At 38.3% G+C, this 13308-nt stretch overlaps 1 protein-coding gene and 1 pseudogene across 6 annotated transcripts in view; both read left to right on the top strand.

The window, feature by feature from the left end:
* Window positions 1-13308, top strand: part of PHACTR4 (phosphatase and actin regulator 4) — a 75415-nt gene that overhangs the window by 20162 nt on the left and 41945 nt on the right. The window lies entirely within an intron of this gene.
* LOC139004355 (enhancer of rudimentary homolog pseudogene) lies at window positions 12209-12625 on the top strand (annotated as a pseudogene).

The following is a 13308-nucleotide window of genomic DNA, read 5'->3' on the forward strand; positions in this document are numbered from 1 at the left end:
ATATGTTTTTATTGATTTCAGAGAGAGGAAGGCAGGAAGAGAGAGATAGGAACATCAATGATGAGAATCATCCATCAGCTGCCTCTTACATGCCCCCTACTGGGGATGGAGCCTGTAATCCAGGCATGTGCCCTGACCAGTAATTAAACAGTGATCTCCTGGTTTATGGGTCGATGCTCAACCACTGAGCTACACTGGCCAGGCAGGACCAGAAATTTTTATTTTCATGAAATCCAGTTATTTTTATCTTTTATGGTTAATACTCTTTATCTTTTTAAAAATTTAAATTCTTTTTTTTTTAAATATATTTTTTTGATTTTTTACAAAAAGGAAGGGAGAGAGATAGTTAGAAACATCGATGAGAGAGGAACATCGATCAGCCGCCTCCTGCACATCTCCTACTGGGGATGTGCCCGCAACCCAGGTACATGCCCTTGACCGGAATCGAACCTGGGACCTTTCAGTCCACAAGTCGAAGCTCTATCCACTGAGCCAAACCGGTTTCGGCAAATTTAAATTCTTTATTGTTGAAAGTATTATATATGTCTCCTTTTTCCCCCATTGACCACTCCCTGACCGCTCCTGCCCCCAGCACATGCCCTTGCCTCCCTACTGTCTGTATCCATTGTTTATGCTTATATGCATGCGTACAAGACCTTTGGTTGATCTCTTACCTCCCTTTTCCCAACCCTCCCCTGCCTTTCCTCTGAGGTTTGACAGTCTGTTCCACGTTTCTATGACTTGCTCTTTGTCTTTTAAGAAATCATTGCTTGGCTCTAGCCAGGTAGCTCAGTTGGTTAGAGTATTGTCCTGATATACCAAGGTTGTGGGTTCGATCCCTGGTCAGGGCACATACAAGAAGTAACCAATGCGTATATAAATAAGTGGAACAATAAATCAATGTTTCTCTTTCTCTCTGAAATAAATCAATCAAAATAAATATATAAATAAAAATAAATCTTTGCTTAACCCAAGGTCACAAAGATTTTTCTCTATTTTTTTTCAAGATGTTTTATAGTTTTTAGTTCAGTGATCCTTTTTTACTTAATTTTTGGATTTGGTACGAAGTTGAGAATATTCTCTGTTATCCACTGAATTACTTGAGCACCTTTGTTGAGTTCCTGATGAAATAAATAGTTTTCTAGGAAAATATAATTTACCAAAGTGACTCAAGAAATAAAAATCCCATATAGACTAATAGTCATAGAAGGAAATTAAAATGCATCTTAGCCCAGTGGGTTTTATGGGCAGTTTCAGTTATAGTTTAATTATAATCAACCATGTAGAACAGAGAAAAAAATAGAAGACATATCCTTTTATTTTATAAAGTTAATGAAATCCTGATAAATAAAAGCTAACAAAGATGGTACAAAAATAAAACTACTGGTAATTATTTTGTTATATCTACTTCTGTGATTTTTTCCAGAGCAGTTATCTATGTAGTAGTTATACATTTTTAACTTACTAATTTAGAACTGCTTTTCTCCCATTTTATATGTCAAGTCTTTCATTATATTAAAAGAATATGACTAAGAGTATTTCTTTCAGAATCTAAGGATTTTATATTAAGGAATCTATAAATAAAAACACATTAGTACATCAATTATTACAAAATAGAAAAAGGATATGCTCATCTCTGTATATAAATTTTTTTTTGAAAATTCAACTATTTTAGCTAAAAGCTTTTATTACACTAAAAGTAGGATAATTTATTTTTATTCTTACATATTTAATAAGTACCTCCATTTCTACTAATTGGTAATACTAGGACACATTTTGTAATCTGCTTTGATCACCCCTGCCCAGTGACAATCCATATTATGAATACTATGAATATCCTTTTAGCTCATTTAAAAACATTTTTTAATTGATTTTAGAGAGAAGGGAAAGGGAGAGAGAGATGAAGCATCAATGATGAGAGAGAATCTCATCGATGTTTCTAACTCTCTCTATCTCTCTCCCTTCCTCTCTGTGAAAAATCAATAAAATATATTAAAAAAAAAAATGATGAGAGAGAATCATTGATTAGCTGCTTCCTGCACATCCCCCACTGGGGCTCAAGCCCGAAACCTGGGCATGTGCCCTAACTGGGAATCGAACCATGACCTCTGGGTTCAGAGCTCCAACACTCAACCACTGAGCCATGCTGGCCAGGCCTTTTAGCTCACTTTTAAAATTTTACAATGTGCTTACATAGTCCTTAAATGTGACTAAGAATAGCTTTCTGAAACCAACAGACACTGCTACACTTATTAGTGAAATACTGAAGAAATGTCCACTAGAGCAAGAACAAAACAGGAATGTTCACTCTTTCCCTAATTAACATTATTTTGGGAATTCTGAGACAGTGCAATAAGACAAACATTTGCATTTGCTTAGAGTTCTAAACGTTAAAAATGACCTTTCATGATAGAGCTTTGAGTTGACTCAAAGGTAGGATAGTTTTTACAAGATTGCAGTTTGAAACATCAGTGGAATACAAAACACATGCACACCTGCACACACCCACCTACCTTTTAATAGAGACTTCCGTTAAAAGGTGATAGATAGTAGTAGATTGAGCTAGCTAGTAGAATGGTGCTAATGGCCTCTAATTCTTCATTGAAGGTTTATATGTGTGTTGTGTTTTTTCCTCATCAAACCAGCGTTTGTTGGTAGTCAGTGACATTATATCAGACTAGAGACCCAGTGCACGAATTCGTGCATGGGCGGGGTCCCTCGGCCTGGCTGGTGATCGAGGCCGGGAGCGGGGGTTGGGCAGGGAAGGGACCGCAGGAGGTTGGCCAGCTGCTAGAGGTTGGCTGTGGGAGTGCACTGACCACCAGGGGGCAGCTCCTGTGTTGAGCGTCTGCCCCTTGGTGGTCAGTGCACATCATAGTTATCGGCCGGTCGTCTGGTCTTAACGGTCACTTAGGCTTTTATATATATAGATTGCAATCTGTAGCTACAGCTTTCCTTTTTTTCATTGCGTAGAAAGATTAAATACTGCATTTCACCTGACCATTTAAATATTTTATATATTTAAATTTTCATATTTAAGTTTCCTTTGATTTTACATTTTCTGTTTTTCTTCTTTGATCTCCCAAAAGAATTTAAATGCTGTAAAACAGGTGGGTCTAGCTGTTTTCTTTTGTCCATCTCCCCTCTTCCCCCCCCCCAAATCTGTCTCTTCCCTCTTCAGTTTATAAATCAATCATCAAAGGGCTTGAATAGCAAGAACCCATAAAAGTTATGTTTTACTAGTAAATAACAAGAGAAAAAAGTGGCACCAAAGAAAAGACATTCTTGCTAGGATGAGAAGCTTGGCTTAATACTAAAGGTGTGTGCTTGTTTAGTTCTGGTTATAATCTTATAATGTGTCCAAGGTAATAGCTTAACGTTGGTTACAATGAAGCCCATTTAGTTTTGCTTGAATATTTATTTCATACTCATTACATACCCTAACCCCAACCAAAAGGTGAAAAGGTAGATGAATGAATGGATGGATGATTGATTCATTAACTAACTCAATAAATTTTTGTTGGTACGCTACCCTACCTGCCATAGACAACAATAATAAAATGACTAAGACAATTTCAGCTCTAAAAGAGATTAAGAACCATTAATGCACGGCAGAATGAATAAACAGATAAAAATAGTTATGTTAGAATTTCATGCCATGTTATTCAGGACGACTTGTGCTTAAGGAAATTATTAAAACAAAACTTGTTTTTATAGCATCTATATTTCCTTTTCTGTATCTTGAATGAGCTTTTTTAAAAAAATATATTTTATTGATTTTTTACAGAAAGGAAGGGAGAGGGCTAGAGAGTTAGAAACATTGATGAGAGAGAAACATCGACCAGCTGCCTCCTGCACACCTCCTACTGGGGATGTGCCCGCAACCAAGGTACATGCCCTTGACTGAAATCGAACCTGGGACCTTTCAGTCCGCAGGCCGACGCTCTATCCATTGAGCCAAACCGGTTTGGCTTGAATGAGCTTTTTGTTTTATTGTTTTTGTCTTGTATCTAACAGGAGAATTTGGTGAACATGGGGAAATAGGAAAAACTGGGGCTTCCTAATTGATTTAGGGAGTATAAATAGACAATACTTTGTAATGAAACATACTTGTATGTTGCTAATAATAATGCCCCCAGTTGCATAATTTGGGTTAAAGGTGTTTTAAACCCGTGCTTCAGTAATTTGGGTTTCTCATGAAATACTGGGGCAGGAGTATTTTTACTGTAGATTTAGTTTGAGGAATAGTAGAAATGTCTCTGTCCCAAATGGCCAATTTTTAATTTTATTTTAGATCTTTCATTTATTTTCTAAGAAATTCCTTTTCAAATTGATTTTTGAGATAAGAAGCATCATTCTTGTTGATGATCATACTGGAAATATCAGGGGTGACCTAAAAAAAACAATGTTTGCTCTTTTATTTTAACATTGTCATTTTTGGCAATTTGCATAACTGCTCTGTGTCTGAATTTTACTTTTGTTAAAGTAATAACTCTAGAATTTTTATAAGGTTTAAAATAAGTGTCCTTGCCCTAGCCGGTTTGGCTCAGTGGATAGAGCATCAGCCTGCGGACCAAAAGGTCCCAGGTTCGATTCCGGTCAAGGGAACATGCCCGGGATTCGGGCTCGATCCCTAGTACGTGGTATGCAGGAGGCAGCCAATCCATGATTCTCTCTCATCATTGATGCTTCAGTCTCTCTCCCTCTCCCTTCCTCTCTGAAATCAATAAAAATATATTTAAAAAAATAAGTGTCCTTATTTAAACATCTGGGAAGTATTGTATGAACCCAATGTATAGTTAGGTCTATAGCAGTGATGGCGAACCTTTTGAGCTCGGCGTGTCAGCATTTTGAAAAACCCTAACTTAACTCTGGTGCTGTGTCACATATAGAATTTTTTTGATATTTGCAACCATAGTAAAACAAAGGCTTATATTTTTGATATTTATTTTATATATTTAAATGCCATTTAACAAAGAAAAATCAACCAAAAAAATGAGTTCGCGTGTCATAGGTTCGCCATCACTGGTCTATAGTGTAGTAGTTAGGAATGGAGATTAATATCCAGATGACTTAGCTATGAACCCTATCTTTGCCATTTATTAGCTCTGAACTCCTTGACAAGTCAGTTTACTCTGGTGTGACTCAGTTTCCTCATCAATTAAATAGGATAATAAATGGAATCCTTCTGATAGGTTTGCCAAAGAATTAGGTAAGTTAATACATGTAAAATACTTAAAATAATTCCTGACATTATAATACATGCTCAATTAATGTTAGCTATTATTCATAGAGAATGGGGAAAAGGAATGTATGGCAAATTGAACTTAGTTTATTTTTCCTAAGTTTTAGCTTTCTTTTTTATTATATCTTTTGTTAGAGATGTTCATATATAACAGACTCGATTATTTTGAATTTAGTATTATTTCTTTATGTTCTGATTTTTCTGATGGAAACTTTTATCACTTAGTGAAATGATCAGAAACCAAGAATCAGGAGTGAAAGAGAGAAGAAACAGAAACTAGAAATCAGCTTTAAGAGATTAAAAACTGGTAGTGCTCCTTTAGTCCTTATAAGTGTTTCTCTTTTTTAAAATAGGTTTTTATAAATCTAAAAGCAACTATAATTAAAAGATGATGTTGCTGTTAAGCATCTGTGGGAGTGAATTTATAACACTAGATGCGCAGTGCACGAAATTCAGGCATGGGTGGGGTCGCTTGGCCTGGCAGGCAATAAGGGCCATCAGGTTCCCTGCCTCCCCACCTCTCCGCCTCCTTCTTCCCTCACTGCCTTGCACACCACCACCACCACCACGCAGCTCCCCGCTTCCCTGCCTCCCCCTCCTCCTCCTTCACTGCCCATTTCCACTGCCACCCACCCCTGGTTCCCTGTCCCAGCCCAGCCCGGCCCTAATTGGCCAATCGGGAGTTGCTGGCTGGGAGAGGGGTCAACTGCCACCGCAGGGCCAGGCGGCAGGCCAATCAAGGCCTGCCAGCCGGGGGAGGACCAGGGGAAAGGACCCGGGAGGTTGGCCACCAACTCCGAGAAGGGAGCCGGCCCTTGGCCCTCCTGGGAAAGGGGCTGTGTCCACCGCCACCCACCCCAGGTTCCCCATCCCAGTCCTGGAGGCCCAGCCCCAATTGGGTGATCGGGGCCTGCCAGCTGGCGGGAAAAAACCAAGGGATTGGCCAGCAGGCAGGCCCCATCGGTGATTAGGGCCTATGGGCTGGGGGTCAGTGTGCGACTGCCCCTTGATGGTAAGTGCACATCATAGCGACCGGTCATTCCGTCTTAACAGTTGCTTAGGCTTTTATATATATATACATGTAACCCTTAGCTTGCAAGAGAATCTCAATCATGTCTGTTTTCCCCCTCCCCTTTTTGCCATGAAATTGTTCAGTGATTTATTATAATATGTTGTTTACCTACAGACCTGATTCTTTTCCCAACGTACATACTCCATAACTTAAAAGGAACACCTATAAGTTAAACTAGTGAAAGATCCTATTCTCCCTTTGCCTCCCTCCTCTTTTTTCAAATCTTTATTGAATATCTATTATGTGCTGAGCAGTATGTTACTTGCTGAGCATATAAAGATAATTTCTGTTTTCAAAGACAGATAATTATAATAAAAGTAAATACATGATTATAATAAAAGTGATATGTACCCCTATATGTAGAGGTATATGGAAGGTGAATTGGAGACAGAAGTAGGGTGCCTAACACAGCCTTAAGTGTAGAAAAGAAGACTTCCCAGAGGAAGTGACAGATAAAATGAATTTTAAAGAAGCACCAATTAGCCAGATTAGGAAATGTGGGAAGGGAGAGCCAGAACAGCAAACTAATAGGTTGATAGACTTGGGAGAATATGTTACCATTTAGGAACTCTAAGTGGTTCAATAGGACTCAAGACAAGTACTAAGACTAAATATAGCAGGTATGGGAGAATGGTGAGATAAGAGACTAGATAGAAAGATAGTCATTGGGTCAGGTCTTGAAGGATTTTTTTGTAAGATGTGACAAACACTTAAATTTGTGTTGCTCTAAAGATCACCGTGTCACCACTGTTGAGAATTAATTAGAAAGGAACAAAACTGGAGGCAGGTAGAAAGAAATTATTGTTGCTTTAAGCACACACAAGAGGATGTCAAATTTGAGAGCTGTGTTCCACACACAATTCTTTCAGACCAGGAAGATTTAGAAAACTGTTTAAACATATAGAAGACTGTTTGCCCCAAGTAAACAAATCCCAGGCAAATCATTTCAGCCCTTTATCTTTTTTCCTTTAAATGTTTATTTATTTATTTATTTATCTCTGAGAGAGAGAGAGAGAGAGAGAGAGAGAGATTGTTCCACCTGTTCGTGCATTTCATTGGTTAATTTTTGTCTGTGCCCTGACCAAGGCTGGAACCTGCGACCTTGGCTCATCTGTACTATGCTCCAACCAACCAAGCTACCCGACCAGGACCTGTCATTTTTCTTTTTAAATCCACACAACAAACTGGTAGTCAGCTCTTCCTTGGATTTTAGCTAATTGGATACTGTTTAAATTTAGAGCTTTTTCAATAAAATAAATTATTTTCACGTTGAAAACACAATCAAATTTGCATCTTGTAGGTGCGTGTTTTTGTGTGTGTGTTTAATCCTCACCTGAGGATATTTTTTATTGATTTAGAGAGAGGGAAGAGAGAGAGAGAAACATCAATTGGTTTTATCCCATACATGCCCCAACCAGGGATCAAACCCCCAACCTCGATATGTTCCCTGTCCAGGAATCGAACCTGCAACCTTTGTGCACAGGACTATGCTCCAACCAACTGAGCCAGGGAGCATCTTAAAAGGTTTTATTTGGTAGCTACATTTTTACAGTTCTAGTAGCAGTAATAAAGATGTGCTTTTGAGAAAAGTGAAACTAGGATTGAGCTAGTTGCTGTAGCGTAGACAGGTGAGCAAAGGCACACTTTGTCCATATTTTCTCTCACCTCACTAGATTGTTTTCCTAGAGTGTTGTTTTTCACTGTTACAGTTTTAAAAACAAGATTTAGGAAGGTATATATAATCCAAAACATTATCTCTCTTTGAACGTAGTTAATGTATACATAACTTTTTTTTCTTCTGTGCTTCACCTCCTAAGTGAGAAAGACAGGGTTTTGAGGGAAAGGAATGGTACAAAAGAGATGGATATTTCCTATTGGAAAACAAAGAATAGGGTGCAATTGAATTACTGGCTAAAGCAGGTTTGATAGAAATACCCTTCACGTAGTCATCCTTGGTTCTTTTGTAAGAATTACTTTGGTTCATAGTGTAACCAGGTGTTAATTACTGAGAATTTTTATTTGGTAGAAGATGGTTATGTTCTTCTGCACATATGCTGGAAAAGAATGTGTAAGGAGATTCCTTATTAGAAATTTCTGAATAATGTTTACAAACATAGCTATCATCAGACATTTCTTGTATTCTAACTGGATACGTGGCTGAGTGTTGGTAATATTAATATTCCTTTCTCAGTCACTTAATGTGAAATTAAGGGCCAGATGAGTTTCAAAGAGTTATGAAAGAGAGAGGAGGAAGCAGAGAAGTGGCAGTGGCTAATAGTCATCTCTCTGAGTCACCAGCAATGAATGCCACTTTACTGGGGAACATTACTTGATTTCTGACTGGTTAGTTTCTACACATCATTGATACCTTCTGGTTCCTTAATAGAGGCCAATTGAGATTTAGTTTTTATGTATGTCTTGTGATTTTATAAAGCATGTTTTCCTTTAAGATAAGACTATCCAGTCACTTTCATTGTAACTACATAAAATCTACCTTCAGCTCATGAAAAAGTACAATTTGGAGTAGAAAGAATATTATTAAATGTGTGGCCAGTAAGATGAATGTTGTTTGGTTGGTAACAAATGGATATAATTTTCAGTAATTCTGTAAATTGAAATAAAACCATTATTTTTCCTTAGACTTTGAGTTATTATTAGTAGTCAAAGACTTTAACTGAGAATAGAAAAGGAAGTAGTAGTTCAGTTACTAAAAAAAGAGTACAAAAAAGAAAGACCCAGCTGAACCAAACTTTAAATTCTCAATAAATTCTGGCTTTGCCTTTTAAACAAAAAGAAAGAGTATAAATAGCTCAGCAGTTTGTACTGAATACTAGTAAAAGGAAACTTTTTTTTTTAAAATATATTTTATTGATTTTTTACAGAGAAGAAGGGAGAGGGATAGAAAGCCAGAAACATCGATGAGAGAGATTGATCAGCTGCCTCCTGCATGCCCCCCACTGGGGATGTGCCCGCAACCAAGGTACATGCCCTTGACCGGAATCGAACCTGGGACCCCTGAGTCTGCAGGCCGACGCTCTAGCCACTGAGCCAAACCGGTTCGGCGGAAACTTTTTTTTTTAACTGTCAAGATTCCTTCAGAGTATACTGGCTTTAGTAGTTAATATTTAGTAGTTGGTGCCATGAAAATAGATACCACATGCTGATGAAACGTGAAGTTAGTGCTTTGAAATACTGGTTTGTTATTACTGAAAGATTTCTGTGTGTTTTAAAACTCCTTTAGGTTCAGCATGTCCAATAGAACGTTTTGCAGTAATGGAAATATTTTATATCTGCACTGTCCAGTGTGGCTGTTGAGCACCTGAAATGTCACTAGCACAACTGAGAAACTGAATTGCACATTGTGTTTAATATAAACATATTAAATATTAATATAAATGTAAATAATCATATGTAGCTAGTGGTCATAGTATTGGGCAGTATTGACCATAGTATAAACATCTTTAAATAGTTGAGAACTGAGCAGCACATTTGATAACTATGTCATTAAAATATATTATAGTGTAATTAATATTTATTTTTAGTACATTTGGAAATGTTGCTTTTTATTTTGTATTGGTTAAAACTGAAGGAACTGCCCTGGCTGGTGTGGCTCAATTGATTGGGCATCATCCTGTGCACCAGAGAGTTACTGGTTTGATTCCCAGTCAGTGCATGTGCCCAGGTTGCAGGCTTGATCCCAGGTGGGGGGCGTGCAAGAAGCAGCCGACGGATATCCGATGTTTCTCTCTCTCTCTCTAAAAATCAATAAAAGTATTTTAATATGTTTTTTAAAATATATTTTTTATTGATTTCAGAAACGAAGGGAGAGAGATAGAAACATCAGTGATGAGAGAGAATCATTGATTGGCTGCCTCCTGCACACCCCCTACTGGGGATAGAGCCTGCAACCCAGGCATGTGCCCTTGACTGAAATTGAACTCGGGACCCTTCTGTCTTAATATGTGTTGTTTTTTTAATTTATTTTCAGAGAGAGGAAGGAAGAGGGAGAAAGGGATATAAACATCAATGATGAGAAAGAATCATTGATAGGCTGCCTCCCGCACATCACCTACGGGGGATCCAGTGAGCCCGCAACCCAAGCATGTGCCCTGACCAGGAATCAAATCGTGACCTCCTGGTTCATGGTTTGAGGTTCAACCGGTGGGCAACACCAGCAGGGCAATAAAAAATATTTTAAAAAAACAACTGAAAGAACTATAGTATTGGGAAGATGACAGAGAAAGTTAATTGAGGAGTTTGTTGTTTACTTCAGGTCTTTTTTTTCCCCTTCTTTTTTTAATCCTCACCCGATGATATTTTTTCCATTGATTTTTAGACAGAATGTAAGGGAGGGGAAGAGACAGAGAAAGAGAAACATCATTGTGAGAGAGACACATCAATTGGTTGCCTCCTGCATGTGCCTTGACCCCGCTCAGGATCAAGCCTGCAACTGAGAATCACATCCGGGACCCCTTCATTCCTTGGGCTGAAACTCCAACCACTGAACCAAACAGGCTAGGGCTCAGGTCTTTATATATAGTCATCTTCCCAGTGAGGCCCTTCTGCGCACACAATTTATAATTCGGCATTCTCTCTCTCAGCCCACCCTACCTCACTTTCCTGAATGATTTTTTCTATAGCATTTATCACTATCTAACATACTAGAAAGAAGGCATGGGAACCAGAGTTACAGTATTTGATATAGAAAAGGAGGCAGGTGTATTTGTTTGTTTCTTGCGTCCAATGAATGAGCTAGCCACAGAAAGAAGCCAGTGTTATTTGGGTAATACTAGCAGCGAATATTTTAGCAGCCGATGGCCACATCATTAGTCTTGCACTGATTTGTTTGGTGTGCGCAACAGGAAATATTTTGCTTTCGGAGAACAGGTTTATTTGCATTACACTTATCTGTGCAGTTATTCAGTGTCTGGTAAGTTAATGTCCAAGAAAAAATATTAATTTTTATTAAAATGTTCTATTATTTTATATTAACAATTACTCATTTATTTCAGCCCTTTGTATTCAGTATGTCTCTATCGAAATAAACCATTTCTATGAAAATGGAAGCTTTTGTTTTTTTGCGGCCCACATAAACTTAAACCTTGTTTATTTGGCCCATGTTAGCCTTTGAGTTTGACATGCTTGATGTAAATATTCACCTGACAAATTTGTCTCCTTTGAAAGTTACTACTTGCAAAACAATAGAGTCTCAAAAACGATCATGAACATGCCATTTTTCCCCACAAAAGTGAGATCTCACAGCAATCTGAGTTGTTTGGAATGACAGAATTAGTCCATGGTCTCTAGCCTCCATCTGTAGCACTTTTCACCTTAGTTGTCTTTTGTTACTAAATTCTCTGAGTAAAGCTTAAAATTGAAGAATGCTGTTTCTTCCCTTCTACTCAAGGTTAATAAATACTTGTCGCATGTCCACTATCCATTAAGTTATGCCAAGAGGGTTTAAGGATAGATACATCATGGTCCCTGCCCAGGAGCTGTTTCTAGCCCGCTAGAAAAGTCTGAAGATCACTGTAATTCGGGTACAATGTCCAAACAGTACAATCAGTCATGACTAGCTCTTTACCTCTCCAGTCTTATCTCTTGATGCTTATTCCTTTTTCTCATCTCTGTCATGCCTTCTGTGACTGACTCTTTCAGTTTAGATCTTACTTCTTTCAAGGTATTTTCTCTGACCTCTCAGGACAAAGTAATAGGCATCCACACCCCAATATGTGTTTGCGTAGTACCTAAGTACTCATCAGACTCTATTGTAGATCCTATAAGGGCAAAAACTGTTGTTTTCAGCACCAACACATTGCTGAGCACATAACCAGTGATGAGTAAATCTTTATTGGGATTTTGCTCGAGTGACTAAGGAAAGGCTTATAATAATGGAAGCATCCTCTCGCGGGGGTTGGCTGTTGGCAGTGTTGTGGTTAAGCTCGTGGTGTGTGTGGTGGTGTGGCGGCGGCAGCTGCAGGGAAAGAGTTTGGTGCGATGTCTCACACCATTTTCTGGTACAGCCTACCAAGAGACCAGAAGGCAGAACTTATGCTGACTGTGAATCAGTGAATGAATGCATGGAAGGCGTTTGTAAAATGTATGAAGAACATCTGAAGAGAATGAATCCTAACAGCCCCTCTGTCACATAGGATATCAGCCAGTTTGATTTTATTGATGATCTAGCAGACCTCAGCTGTCTTATTTACTGAGCTGATACCCAGACATACCAGCCTTACAACAGAGATTGGATTAAAGAGAAGATCTACGTGCTCCTTCGTCGATAGGCCCAATAGGCCGGGAAATAGTTGTGTTGCAAGCATTTGGGGTTGGGGGTGGGCTTGGAACACAGGTGTGTACAGCTATCTGCAGTGGAAGTTTTGTATTATAGTAATCCTGTTTCCATTTTGGTACACTCTAGCCAGGATTGAATGTGTTAGGTGAATGAAATGTGAGGATCTTGTTCAACTGGACTCCCATCACCCCCTTTCTCTCTCTCTCTTTTTTTTTTCTTTTTACTTAAACATTGTTATGATGACTTAGAAGGAAGTTTTTCTTCGTCAGTTAATGTTGATTCCAATCCTTTATATCTGCTTTATAACATTCCCTGTACTAACCCTTCTTCAAATTGGGGTGGGAGGTAGTGACAGTTTAATTATGTGCTAAGATAAAGTCGTAGTGAAAAACAAATAAATGTCCTTTATTTGTTAAAATAAATAAAGGAAGGAAGGAAGGAAGGAAGGAAGGAAGGAAGGAAGGAAGGAAGGAAGGAAGGAAGGAAGGAAAATTTGAGCCAGTTCTTAAAGGATTAGTAGGTGTTTCCTACATGGATCTGGGAAAGAAATTTCAGGCCAAGGGAACAATTTCTACAAGTAGATGAGACCATGAAGTGTTTACAAATGACTAGCAAGGCTTTCTAATTTCCACATGAATTTTTAGACACAGGTTATTAGTTGTAGGATATCTCCTAAACTATCCTGAGCCAACTAGA

The sequence above is a fragment of the Myotis yumanensis genome, unplaced genomic scaffold (assembly GCF_028538775.1).
Source record: "Myotis yumanensis isolate MYYU_CA2020_CCGP unplaced genomic scaffold, mMyoYum1.0.hap1 SCAF_2, whole genome shotgun sequence".
NCBI classification, from domain to species: domain Eukaryota; kingdom Metazoa; phylum Chordata; class Mammalia; order Chiroptera; family Vespertilionidae; genus Myotis; species Myotis yumanensis.